Source organism: Schistocerca gregaria, chromosome 3 (genome assembly GCF_023897955.1).
Source record: "Schistocerca gregaria isolate iqSchGreg1 chromosome 3, iqSchGreg1.2, whole genome shotgun sequence".
NCBI lineage: Eukaryota > Metazoa > Arthropoda > Insecta > Orthoptera > Acrididae > Schistocerca > Schistocerca gregaria.
Genome location: NC_064922.1, coordinates 539,528,986 through 539,543,238, shown reverse-complemented (window position 1 = coordinate 539,543,238; position 14,253 = coordinate 539,528,986). Strand labels below are relative to the sequence as shown.

Genomic DNA, 14,253 nt, shown 5'->3' with positions numbered 1-14,253 from the left:
GGCCAATCATTGACAATTTCTAAAAGAAGGTTGCTCGGCTTCCCACACAGTCATGCTTATGAAATACATGTTTTTGCCACTCCCTAAAAGAATCTGGCGACTTCCTGGCGACAGGGCAGGGTTACAGTCTTGCCTCCACTAACTCGTACACTAGCTGCTCTGTACTTATCGTCCCAGCTTCTAACATGAGATCTACATCATCCCAGCTTCTAACATTAGAATATATGGAGTTTTATGACCTTCCCATCATTTGCACAATGCCTCAGTTTACAGGAGTCTTTCTTAAATGTCTTCCACCACCCACTTTCCGCATCTGGCAGTCTTCACAATGGACTACTGCCTGACCCAGGTAAAATGCTTTGCGAACCAGCGCCTTTCTGTCTGACCTTAAACAGGAAGGAGGAGAGGGCTTTGGCCAGAAGTCCCTCTGCAGGTATGATCCACTGAGCGCTGCATCCCAGAATCACTCACACAACCAGGTTGCTACACTCAGCATTTATGGCCCGCAATTGATCTCTCTTCCTGTTCTCTGTCGTCTCCACTATGGCCCCTTGAGTGCAAGTTCTCTAGAGCTCACACATGCCGTTATAACAAAATTCTCTCCACAATTTCCCCAAGTAAACAAGTTCATAAACCACACATACCAAATGTGGTACCGTGGGCACCGAGATTATGACCTAAACTGTGGAAGTTAATCTGACTGACAATGTTATTAAAGTGAGACAGTGGTGTGCCGCCTCTGAACGTTTGCGTTACCTTGTTGCGATGATGACAGCTCACCTGTTGACTCACCGTGCTTATGTTCACTGCCAGTTCTCCGTAGACATTCTGCAAGCGCCTGTGAGTATGTACTATTGTCTGGTTTCACGCCAAACGAAACACAATGACACCTCTCTGCTTGGAATAAATCTCTGTTACAGATGCCATTTTGAAGGCTACATATAGCGCAACCACTTACCGGAACCTGAAAAAACTTTGGAGGCTGTAGCACGAATATTCTACGGTGGTCTACAACAAATTCCGCATTTTTTCAACCGAAATTGGCCGAGAAAAAATGTGTTGCATTACGTATTTAATGCCCCAAGTAAAATATCCATCACAGTGTATTATAACCAAAGTTATTCTCCATTGACACTTTCTTAAAATTTTGGATAACGTTTAGCATCCCAACATGAACAAGTACTTCATTGATGTCCAGGGCCAGTTTGAGTGTATTTCTCCACACAAGCGACTTGACGGTCAATCCCCACCACCTCCCCCACCACTTTCTCCTCGTACACTTTCACTCGTGTCTGTTTTCGTTGGTAATTTTATACATACGACTCTTGCAATAGAGTGCTCCTCTCACACTGGTTCTCCAATCGACCGCTACTAATAGTTAAAAGTACTGTATGGAAATTTTACAGTGTAGCGTCTCTGGCGCCCTCTCACCTTCATCGCTTCGGTCTTAAACCAGCCCTTTTCATATAAACGCCATCTCTGTGCTAGAACAAGAAATGTTTTTCGTGCTCTAATAATACAGGATGTATAGAAAAACCTCATCACGTCTTGCCGTATTTTGGTGAACAATAAACTGGTCATTTTTAAGGCGAATTCCTGTTTGGTAATTTGTAGTTCTTGCAAGGTAGGCGTCGAAGTTCTTGAACAGTAGTGTCAAAGTTTCTTTGAGCTGTGTTTTATTGCTAATTGACTCCGCAACCCATTGGCTATCAGTATAAGCTTGGTGCACGGACTGTGCCTTCGGAAAGTTTAGTACCTTCAACGGACAGTGAACCAATATTTTTTCAAGAGAGCGTACGTATCTGTAAACTCATGATTTGGGCGCCGTAAGTCGTCAAAATTCTGGAAAAATATAGATAGGGTGGTGAGTAGGTGTTCGTGCCCTTGAGCATATTCGTACCAGCACTGGAGAGTCATTCGTCATTTGCAGTGACTCTCTCAGTAGTCTGCAGGCTCTTGACCAGTGCTACCCACGCCATCCAATTGTTGTTGCCATCCAGGAGTCCGTTCATGCTCTTGAACAGCATGGACGTTCAGTGGAGTTCATATGGGCCCCGGGACACGTTTGGATAGCGAGAAACGAACTCGCCGACAAGTTAGCCAAAGAAGCTACCCGCAAACTGACGTTGGAGATCGACCTCCCGGCAACTGATCTCCGATCGGAGTTGCGCCGTCGGGTCTTTGGGATGTGGTGAGACGAATGGCGCATGGCCATGTGCTGCGTCGAGAGGACCCCCCTCGTTGTCGCTGTGGTGCAAACATGACGGTGGCCCATACATTGTTGCAATGTCCTCTTTTAACCTCCCTCAGGCGAACTTTTAATCTCCAAGGTGATTTACCATCTCTTTTAGGTGACAATGTCTCTATGGCAGATCGGGTTTTAAGATTGATTCGCGCAAGTGGCTTTTATAGATCCATATAATTTTATTGCATCACCCTCTTTTGTGCTGTATCTTTTACTTAGTTTCGTGTTGTCATTCGACTCCACCCTAATCTCTTAGGCTGGAGGTTTGAACGTGTTGCAGAGTGGCTGGCTCATCCTTTTATTTTCGTGATCAGCCAGCCACGATCCTCTGCTGTAGAGTTTTGATTCTTTCTGCCTTTCTTCTCGATGTTGTTTTGGTTGCTGTGCTACGTTTTCCATGTTGCTTTATTATTGACCTTGGGGCTTTTCTTCCCCTGGAATTTTTCTTTTGTGCTTCGAATGACTAATGGATGGTTTCACTGTGTTCCGTGTCTTTATGAAACAAGGGACCGATGACCTATGTAGTTTGGTCCCTTTAAACCAACCATCCAACCATGTTTCCTTGAGAACACAAGCAGGAACATCACACCACGCAGTAAATTACGAAATGGCTTCAAACATTCGACCTCCAATTTGAAGTGGCTCTGCATTCAGTATTTCACTTCTAGCGAGGATTCGTGCGATGAGGCTCACCCCTTACGAAGTCTGTACAAAAAATTCCGGAACATTCGTAATTTTTCTAATGGTGTGTTCGAGCTAAATGCGGCTGGGATTCCTGCACACGCCTGTGTTTAATGTTTAACTGCGGGAGGTGTCATTGCTGTATGTCTGTAAATTATTGTTCAATGCCGTATTGAGTAAAACGTTGTGTCACACAGTTTGGGAATTTCGAGATGGCAGAGTTAGAGGAGTGAACAAAAGCACCGTGAGTCAACGGATGAGGTGTCTGTCATCAGCGCAACTGTCTCACTTTAATAACATTGTCATTCAGATCAACTTTCACATTTTAGGTCATAATCTCGGTGTCCCCCAGTATCAGATTTAGTATCTGTGGTTTATGAAGTTTTTTTACATGGGGAAATTGTGGACAGAATGTTGTTATAACGGCATGTGGGACCTCTAGAGAATTTGCACCCGAAAGGCCATAGTAGAGACCACAGAGAACAGGGAGAGAGATGAATTGCGAGCCATAAATGCTGAGTGCATCAACATGGCTGTGTAAGTGATTCTGGGATGCAGCACTCAGTGGACCAAACCTGCAGAGGGACGTCTGGCCAAAACCCTCTCCTCCATTCCGTTTAAGGTCAGACAGAAGAGCGCTGGTTCTCAAAACATTTTACCTGGGTCAGGCAGCAGTCCATTGTGAAGGCGGCCAGTTGGCGGAAAATGGGTGGAGGAAGACATTTGAGAAAGACTCCTGTAAACTGCATTAAATTTTTCATGAAAATCAAGAAAATCTTTACAGAGACACGTCAAATTATGTAGGAAGCCTATGGTGATGAGTGCCTAAGCCGTATTCGGTGTTACGAGTGATTGACACGGTTCAAAAATAGCCGGACGGGAGTTAAAGACGATCCTCGTTCAGGACGCCCTTCGACGTCTACCGACGACGCTCATGTCTGAAACGTCAATGAAATTGTGCGTTTCAATTGACGACCGACTGTTCGAGAAATTGCGGAAGAATGTAACATTTCAGTTGGATCATGTCATTAAATTCTCACACAAAATCTTGGAATGCTTCGTGTTGCCTCCAAGTTCGTCCAACGGCTCATGAGTGAAGACCAGAAAGACTTTCGCCTCGCAATCTGTGAAGAGCTTTTGGATCGCACAAATGAGAGCGAGATGTTTCTTAAAAGAACGATAACTGGTGATGAAACGTGGGTCTACAGTTATGATGTTGAGGCCAAGGTTAAATCTTCACAATGAGTCGGGGACGGTTATCTAACACGAAAAAACGTTCGTCAGTTCAGATCAAATGTCAACGCCATGCTGATAGTTTTCTTTGACTTTGAAGGATTAGTTCATCGTGAATTTGTGCCACAGGGATAAACTGTTAATCGATGGTATTATCGGGACGTGTTGCGACGCCTGTGAGAAAATGTGAGAAGGAAACGGCCTGAATGTAGGGAGACAATTCATGGCTCTTGCATCACGATAACGCACCCGCACATTCATCCCTGTTGGTACGTGACTACTGCACAAAATACGAAATCACTGTACTGCCTCATCCTCCGTACTCTCGAGACCTGGCCCCTGCGAACTTTCTTTATTTCCAAAGTCGAAGATCCAGTTGAAAGAACGATTTGCAACGATAGACGAGAGAAAAGAAAATTCGCAGGCGGCGCTTCGCGCGATTCAGCGAGAGTCGTACCAAGACGGCTTCCGGAATTGGAAAAGGCGTTGGGAGCGCTGTATCAGTTGTGGAGGAGAGTATTTCGATGGAAACCATGCACAATAAGTAAAAGGTAAGCTCAGAAAAATTTTTGAACAAAGTTCCGGAAGTTTCTGAACAGACCTCGTTTGTTAGAGGACTAGCATACACCACACCCAATACCTTATAGAACATAATCAAAGATGTAAAAGATGGTGACACTGCTGACTATGGACCTGGTCTTCCTCTACCAGTCTATCAGTTGGGATATGTGGCGCCCAGGTGGCACCAAACATTTGCATCTGAGCTTAGAGCTCCGTCATCATGCAGCCACGTTATTAGACGGACCCATAGTGGCAGAGTGGTTGGCGTTATACTAAACCCAGTCACAAACTTTATGAGCCCACATGTTCACATTGACTGGTACTGGTTACTTCTAATGACTTGTGCACGCGGATTTTCGTCTTCCGAAATGTAATTGTTGTGCGGATTCAACATTTTTCTGGAGTAAAGTTGCATTCATTGGCAAATACTCCAAAAATCAGCTGTTGTGGCTAGGGTTGATAGCACCGTAAATACCACTGCTGAATTCTTAGCGCACACTACTACTGCCTGGACCTTCTGCAGATGGTATTGATATACTCGTGGTAATGGGAAAAACTTTTCATTCCATCATGACATGCGCTCTCGTTTGCCTCCCTAGGCGAAAATACTTAGAAAAATTCTTCATCAAAGTGTCTAAAAATGCCCTCCTCAAACACAACTGCTCGAATCGAGCATGGATGGCCTCCATCAATTTTTGATATCTGGAATACGAAAGAATTGACTGTTTGAGAAAGCCATCTGGACATACGAGGGCGTGCTGAAAACTGGTGCCTTCGAATTTTTTTATTCTGTCCTCAGTATCGATTGTGATATCATATATCATGCATATCGTTCGTTCGACTTTCCGCTTTGCTGACGCAAGTTATGGTGCAGCCCCCTGTCAGTAGAGGGCTCCACTGCATCGTGTAACGTGGTGGTGTCCAACATAACTGTATCGGTGCACCAGAAACAGCGTACTGTAATCGAGATTCGAATTCGAAGAGTTCGCCCACACATCGAGCACCTGCCCTTCAGCATGACAGTGCCAGACCACACACTAGCGCTGCAACAGTGAGACGCCTTTCGTTCATCGATCATGGTCCATACAGTCCCGAACTGGCGCTGTGCGAATTTAATCTGTTTCCAGAACTTACAGAACACCTTTGACGATGTCGCTTTGATAGTGATGAAGCGGTGTAAGCAGAGATGAAGTTGTGGCTCCGTCAAAAAAGTCAAACATTCTATAATGTCAGATCAACAAACTGGCCTCGCGTTGACAGAGATATGTTCGTCGCCAGAGCGACTATGTCGAGAAATGAATGTGTAGACGTGAAGTATAAAAATGTTGAAAGACTACCACGTTGGTTTTGTTTAAAAATCGTTAAGATTTTTGACATAAAAATTTAGGGAAATTATTTTTCAGCATGCCCTCGTGCAGATCATTGCTCAATATCACACAATAAATTGTTACACTCACAAAAAAGACACTCTTGTGTGCTGTATATGCTACTTTTCTGGAATCACAGCAGACGCAAAATAGTGAACTTACATGCTACTTTACGGTCATTCCAAACATCTTCAATTGTACGATTGATTGGACGTATTTCTGTGAGTATTTTCATTTCAGGTACCACAGCTACAAATTAATTGAAGGACTACTTCACTTTCCACCCTGCTTGTTACAGGATAGTGCTATTTACACCACCATTAGTTACATTCGGCTTTTTACTATTTTCAAGGGCGTACTCCTATATGCTGATCAGCATAGGGGAGAACAACATCCTATACTCGTCAGCGCTTTAAAATAGTTACTGTCTTAGTGGCATATGTACGTAAACATAAAACTCACTTCCCTACTCGCACAGAATATTGTCCTACCTGGGGTCATTCGACGCTGCTCGGTTTATACTAAACAGCTGTTCAGAGACATATCGACAAACATTAATGACTTCCAAGCTTATCAAACCTATTGATATATGCTGTTAACATGGTGCAGCGGTATTATATATCTTTTGTAGTGTGTTTCAAAATTATTGTGATATGAGGACATGCTTGAAAGTAATGCCTCCGAATTTTCATGAGAAATCTCATAAAGCCTTTAAACAAAACAAGCGTTGTTAACATTTAACATCGTTTTTCTTCATGTCTACATGTTTATTCCTGAACATAGTCGCCCTGGTGTCGAACACATGTCTCCGAACGGGAAACCATTATGTTGATACAGTCACCGTAGAAGGTTTTACTTTCTTGACGGAGCAATAACCTTAGCTCCGCTTGCACTGCTTCAGCACTATCAAAGTGACACCCTCGAATGGAAAGAAATGAAAATCGGATGGGGCCAAGTCGATGTTGCATGGAGGATGACCTATGACAGCGAACCAAAGGCGTCGGATGATTGCAGCACTCGTGTGTGGTCTGGTATTTGATGCTTAAGGAAAGGGTGCTCGATGTGTGGACAAACTGTCCGATTTCGGAATTCGTTTACAGCGTGCTGTTTCTCACGCTTTACATACGCCACGTTACATACCACAATTCAGAGCCCTCTCTGCTAATGGAGGGCTACTAATTTGGCTGCATGAAGAATACATATGTTGAATGTTAATAACGTTTTATTTTTTTATTTATGAAGCTCTAAGAGTTTTCACATAAAAAACGGGAGGCATTACTTCTCAGAACTGAAAAATTGCATATCTTTAAAGTTCCTTTGATTAAGTCATTACATTTATTAGTTTAATTTTTGTGATTTTCCTTAAAGAACTTTTGAATTTTCCTATCATGCTCATCCTATTATACTCATCCTCATTCATAATTACCATTGTGTTGCATTTATTGCCCTTTCTGATTATTGCCTTGTTTATTTCAACTTTATTGCTAGTATGACAAGATTGTTTGTTTCTTTCCTAATCCCACCGGTCCTCGTCTTCTTAAGGTTACTTTGTTGTCCCCAAGATATTATATGTTGTTTTATTATGCTCCAATAATGATAGCTAAACCATGCAGTTACATATTATATGTCCTATGTTAGTAAAATAGTGAGAACGAAGTAGCACAAGAACTACTCTAATTGATTAATAAAAGATATGGCAGTAGAGGATGTAGAACAAAATATGCTATGAACATGAATTTTAAATTGTTTATAAAGATAGTAAATTGACATCCGCTTCATGGAGCCAGAGCTGGAATTATTAAATAAATCCCTGAAGTTCAACACACAATCAAAGAACTGCTACAGTACAAAAGGTAACTGAAGCAAATATGCAATAAGATGAACAAAAATTACACTTTTATTCAAAGAAAATAAAGGCACTGAAATCATCACGATTCTTGATGGTCCCCAGGACATTACAAAAGGTAATATATAGATTGCCGGAAAGAAATTAATACATTCTTTTAGAGATTTCCACTCACTCAATAGTTATTGTTGCAACATTGCATGTGGAGTACATAAATTTATTATATTAAAAGGAAGATTGTGATCGCTTCTCAGTTTTGGTTATTGATAACTTGATACCAGTGTCTGAGTTTAATGCGTACAGCACCGAAGATGAGCACTATGTGATCGAAAATCGATTATGCTATCAATAAATCATTAATATTACGACCAACGCTGACCTTCCTTTTTATATAACATATATGGTCGTGGTGCACACAGCACTCCATGGAGTCGCCAATCAATAAATTTATTACATTTACAGATCAATAACACAAGCGGCTCTTAGTTACCAACTATTTACCAGTGCTGAAACATTCATCGTCGGATAAAAAACGACGTCGTCTTTCGAGGTGTACTAATTCTTTTCGGCAGTGTGTGATGGCCAGGAACGGCAGAGCAAGCTCTGCAACCTAGCTTTTTGTGTGCTGGCCACAATGTCGGTTAGGAGTTTTTGTGATAGGGCGTTCCATTTCTCCACCAGCGAGGTTGACAACTGTTGGATAGTTGTTGGTGCATGTGATCGTTCTGCAGTACGTCTCCCCAGCGAATCACATACGTGCTCGATGGTATTTAAGTCGGAGGAACGGGAAGAGCAACCTATTCGCCGAATATCCTGCCGCTCCAAAATCTCCTCCACCTGCGCTGTTCGATGAGGTCGCGCACTGTCATCCATAAAATGAAGTGATGGGAATGAGTATAGTGTCACAATAACGTTGACCAGTGACTGTACCATGTTCAAAGATACGGAAAGGAGTACCCGTGTAATGTTAACACTCCCTTCACCATAACACATGCACCACCAAAACTATCATGTTCGACAATACTGGCGAGAGAAGGGAACACGGAATGTATCCAGGAACATTGTCGAACATGATTATTTTAGTGGTCCAGGTGTAATGGTGTGGCGAGGCATAATATTGCGTGGGCATACATACCTCCAAATCATTGAACTAGGCACACTCATCACTCAACGTTATTGTGACATTGCACTGCTTCTCAACGTGCGTCTTTTCAGGGGTGCATTCGGTCTTCACGTGATTTTTATGCCTGACAGTGCTCGACCGCATCGAAAACGCAGGCGAATGACTTATGGGATCAATTGGGGAGATACAGGGAATAGGCAAAATAATGTGAACAGTGGTAGTAATGGGATGCTTGTGTTTGATGGTCAACAAAGTGTCGCTCTGGACTGTACGTGTTCAGTGCGGACTAGGCATCAGTGCAGGTTGTTTACGAGTAGTGCACACTTCGTATTTGCATTCAGATAGCGAGATCGACGTGAAATGAAAGACCTAACAGAGCTCCAAAGAGAGCAGATTATAGGATCCCGATTAGCTGGAGCATCAGTGGCCAAGGAAGCCAACTAATTGAATGTTGCAAGAGCAACTATTTCAACAGTCTTGACAGTCTACACAAAACATGGAAAGACATCATCGTGTAATAGTGGGCGCAAATCAAAACTAAATTACAGAGATCGTCGTACGCTAACAAGAATTGTGTCGAAACAACACAAAACTACGGCGGCTAAAGTGACAGCACAGCTCAATAGCTATCTTCGAGACCCCGTGTCTATCGACACTGTCCGCCGAGAATATGGTGTCAGAAGCATAAATCCTGGACGACTGATCAGTGGAAACACGTTATATGGTCCGACGAGTCCACATTTTCAGTATTTTCAACATCGGGCCGGGTTTACGTCTGGAGAACTCGAAAGAAGCCCACAATCCTGATTGCTTGATTCCAGCTGTTAACCATGGAGGTGGGAGTGTGATGGTGTGGGCTGCAATATCGTGATATTCTGCTGGTTCCATCATTACTCTCAAAAGCAATGTTACAGCCAAAAATGATGTGCACATTTTAGGTGATCAGATGCACCCCAAGAATCAAATGTTGTCCCCCATGTTTCAGGACGATAATGCCCCCCTCCACATAGCCAGGACAGTACAATTGTGATATGATAAGCATGTAATTAAACTGCAGAGTCTTCCCTGGCCAGCACAGTCCACAGACTTTAACTTTATCAGTCCCTTCTGCTCGGTATTGGAGCGTAGACTCCGGAGCAATTTCTGCATCCATCGTCAATATAGGAGTTGGAAGAGGTTCCGATCGAAGAGTGGCATAACATTCCACTGGGGACAATAAAATCATTATATGTCAGGATTCCAAGAAGAATCGCAGCTGTATTACGGACGAATGAAGGTCCAACTCCTTATTAATAAACTGTTCCCAAGTAACTACATCTGTCCACATTATTTTGCCACTCCCCTGTACATCGCAGAACATCCACATGCATCGACGACCATGTAGCAGTTACCAGCCGAGATGATAAAGGAATGGAGTGCCCTACCACAAGAAGTCCTTACCAACAATGTGGTCAGCTTGGGAGCACGTTGAAGAGCGTGCATTGCTGTCTGAGATGGTCACGGACGCCACTGAGAACCATTTCCGAATTTTTTTATGTCCAGGGGCCATCATGAATCACGATGACATCAGTATGTCTTCGAAAAAAGTGTCATTTCCGTTCGTTTCTTTGGTGTTTTACTATGTTACTTTCGGTGCTATACTGTAGCTTGATGTGCATCTTCATATTTTCGAGGCGCAAAGACAGATCCATAAAACTTCCGGCGTGCAGTCACATAAATTCGCCTTCTTCTTCTAATATTTCCGCTGAATACCGTCCAGCCGTCTTCAGAATGAGCCGAGGTGGCTGACGCTTCAGCACTTGCTCCGTGCTTTTAAACGCGCGGATCGCATCACTGCGCATGCGGCCACAGATGCACTAGGCGCCAGAGACGTTGATCGGCGGCAAAGACGAATGACATACGCGTGGAATTATATCTATGGTTGCGCAGTCGATACACTCGGTGGTATCGATGTATCACTGCGAGCTGCACCGTCGCGACGTCTTTGTGATTTTATTACAGATATTGCCGGATTCCATGATTTTTCCAAGCTGAAGCCGCTATCTCTATTAATTAAATTCGTCGCCAACCGAATTTCAGTTGCTTCCGTCACTACTGTGTCCCAGAAAGATGAAGGCGATGCTAAAATTTCCACGTCATCGTTCACCATAGAGTGCCCAGTGTCAATGCAGTGCTCTGCCACCGCAGATTTATTGGGTTGTAAGAGCCGGGTGTACCTGCGGTGCTCTGTGCATCTCTCCTGGACAGTACGTGTCGTCTGTCAGATGTATGGACGGCCGCATTCACAGGGGATCTTATAAAACCATCTTTAACGGAGGGCGAAAAATCACTTTCACTTTGTGTTTACTGAGGATCCGTCCTACTTTTGACGATAGGCTTCCCACATATTTCAGAAAAGCCATGGATTTAAAACTTTCTGTGTCTTCTTCTGTCTTTCTTGCATCCACAGTGGGTTTCATTTGTACTGCCTTACGTATCTTCTGTGGAGAGAGTCCGTTGGCTTCAAAATCTCTTCTGAGTTGTAGAAGCTCGTCCTCCAGACTGCTCTGGTAAACAATGTGTATCGGAGTTCTGAGTACACTCATCGACTGCGAAGGATGGTGGCTGCTATTTGTACGTAAATATAAATCCGTATGGGTCGGTTTTCGATATACTACATGTCCCAAAGTGCCATCAACATTCCGCCGTACCAACACATCCAAAAATGGCAGGCATCTATATTTTTCGATTTCCCTTGTGAACTGAATGTCTGTGGATGGAATTCAGATGATTTAAAAATCCTTTTGACTTGTCTTCGCCATGGGGCCACACTATAAACGTGTCATCAATATGCCTTCAAAACACTGTAGGCTTCAAGCTAGCACACTCCTGCGCCTTCTTCTCGAAGTCCTCTATAAAAAAAGTTCGCCACCAAAGGCGACAAAGGAGTACCCATGGCTTCACCGTCAGCCTGATCATAAAATTCGTTATTGAATAAAAAATACATCGTGGTCAAAACTTGTTCAAACAAAGCTGAAATCTTTTTATCGAAAGTTTTTCCAGTTAGAAACAATGATTCCAAAAGAGGAACCTTTGTGAACAACGACATTACGTTGAAACTGACTAACATATCAGAATTGCTCAGCCTGAGTGATTTCAGTTTGCCAGTGATGTCCATAGAATTACGTAAGTGATGCGCCCATTTTCCCACCAGAGGCCTTAATAACGACGCTAAGTGTTTGACACACTCATAGTTTGGAGAGCCGGTGTTACTCACTGTCGGACGCAGAGAACACCATTGTTGCGAATCTTTGGAAATCCATAAAGCCTTGGAGGAACCGTACCACTTGGTTTCAATCTTCTCACAACTTCTGTTCGAAGGGGGAGGCGTTCAGAAGCGAAGCAGTGTTCCTTACCATCTGGTTGGTGGTGTCTTCACTGATCTTCCGGTATGTGCTGTCTCTCAGTAAATTGTTCATTTTATCATGATAATCGTCACGAGACATTAAAAATGTGGCATTACCTGCATCAGCTGGAAGGACCACCATCTCGGAGTTCTGCCGAAGTTTACGTAGAGCAGCCCTCTCTGCCACAGGTATGTTACTCCTTTGTGGGTGAGCCTTCATAACTGCTGGACAAGTTTCGCGTCTTATTTCTTCTGCTAATTCCGTAGAAAGAGAACGAACAGCTTCTTCAACGGCGCTGATGAAAGTTGGTATTGGTAAAACCCTCGGCGTGGGTACAAAGTTCTGTCCTTTACTTAAAACCATCATCGTAGCGTCGAATAACAGTTTCTTGCTGTGATGACGTCACAAGCCAGCTAATCTTTGCCATCTGTCTCGATGTGGCTACCTCACGAACGCAGTCTGACTTGGCTAACGTTATGGTACTTTGGGACACGCAGAATATCGAGAACCGGCCGATACGAATTTATATTTACGTGCATCCTTCGCAAGCGATGGGTGTACTCAGAACTCTGGTACACAAAGCACACATCATTGGTGACGAGAACATTCTGGGGGACGAGCTGCCACACCTCAAAAGAGTTTTTTGAAGCCAACAGGTACTCTCCACACAGGTACGTAAGGCACTACAAATGAAACCAACTGTAGGTATAAGAAAACCAGAAGAAGATACGGGAAGTTTTAAATCCATGCCTTTTCTGCCATATGTGGCAAGCCTATCGTCGAAAACAGAACGGATCCTCAGTAAGCACAAAGTGAAAGTGATTTTTCGAACCTCCACCAAAGACAGCAGCACTCCTTGGTTCCGTTACAGATGATTTGGTGCTTCGGAAGTCTGGGTTTTATAAGATCCCCCGTGAATGCGGCCGTTCATACATCTGACAGACGACACGTAGTGTCCAGGAGAGATGCGCAAAGCACCACAGGTACACCCGGTTCTTACAACCCAATAAATCTGCGGTGGCAGAGCACTGCATTGACACTGGGCACTCTATGGTGTACGATAACGTCGAAATTTTAGCCTCGACTTCATCTTTCTGGGACTCAGTAGTGAAGGAAGCAATTGAAATTCGGTTGGCGACGAATTTAATTAATAGAGATAGCGACTTCAGCTTGGACAAATCGTAGAATCCGGCAATTTCTGAAATAAAATCACAAAGACGTCGCGACGGTGCAGCTCGCAGTGATACATAGGTATCACCGAATGGATGGACTGCGCAGCCATAGATCTAATTGCGTGCATATATCATACCTCGTTGCCGTCTATCAACGTCTCTGGCGCCTTGTGCATCTATGGCCGCATGCGTAGTGATGCGGTCCGCTGGTTTAAAAGCACCATACAAGTGCTGGAGCGTCAGTCACCTCAGCTCACTCTGAAGATGGCTGGACAGTATTCAGCCGAAATATTATAAGGAGAAGAAGGTGAATTTATGTAGTTGCACGCCTGAAGTTTTATTGATTATACTGTAGCTGTTCCCTCATGTATGCTCCAAGTTTAATCGATCATTGCTACGAGGCAGTGACACGTCACGCTGAAGCTACTCTTGTCCGTAAGTTTCGCACACCAGTGTATTTATTGGTTGTGGATATGATTATGGTGGCTTGTATTAGTTGTCTGACTCTTTATCACATTAGTACAAATTCGCACGTTGGAGTTGCATTAATACTGAGGCTCAGTTCCTGTTAATCAGAGAGTCAAGGCACCCAATTCTAGTCAAATACATACTTCAGTATTCATAGTAACAGACATAAAA

At 43.5% G+C, this 14,253-nt stretch overlaps 1 protein-coding gene across 1 annotated transcript in view; it reads left to right on the top strand.

The window, feature by feature from the left end:
- LOC126355454 (serine/threonine-protein kinase 33-like) overlaps positions 1–14,253 on the top strand; it is a 106,620-nt gene that overhangs the window by 90,374 nt on the left and 1,993 nt on the right. The gene's annotated exons all lie outside the window — the stretch shown is intronic.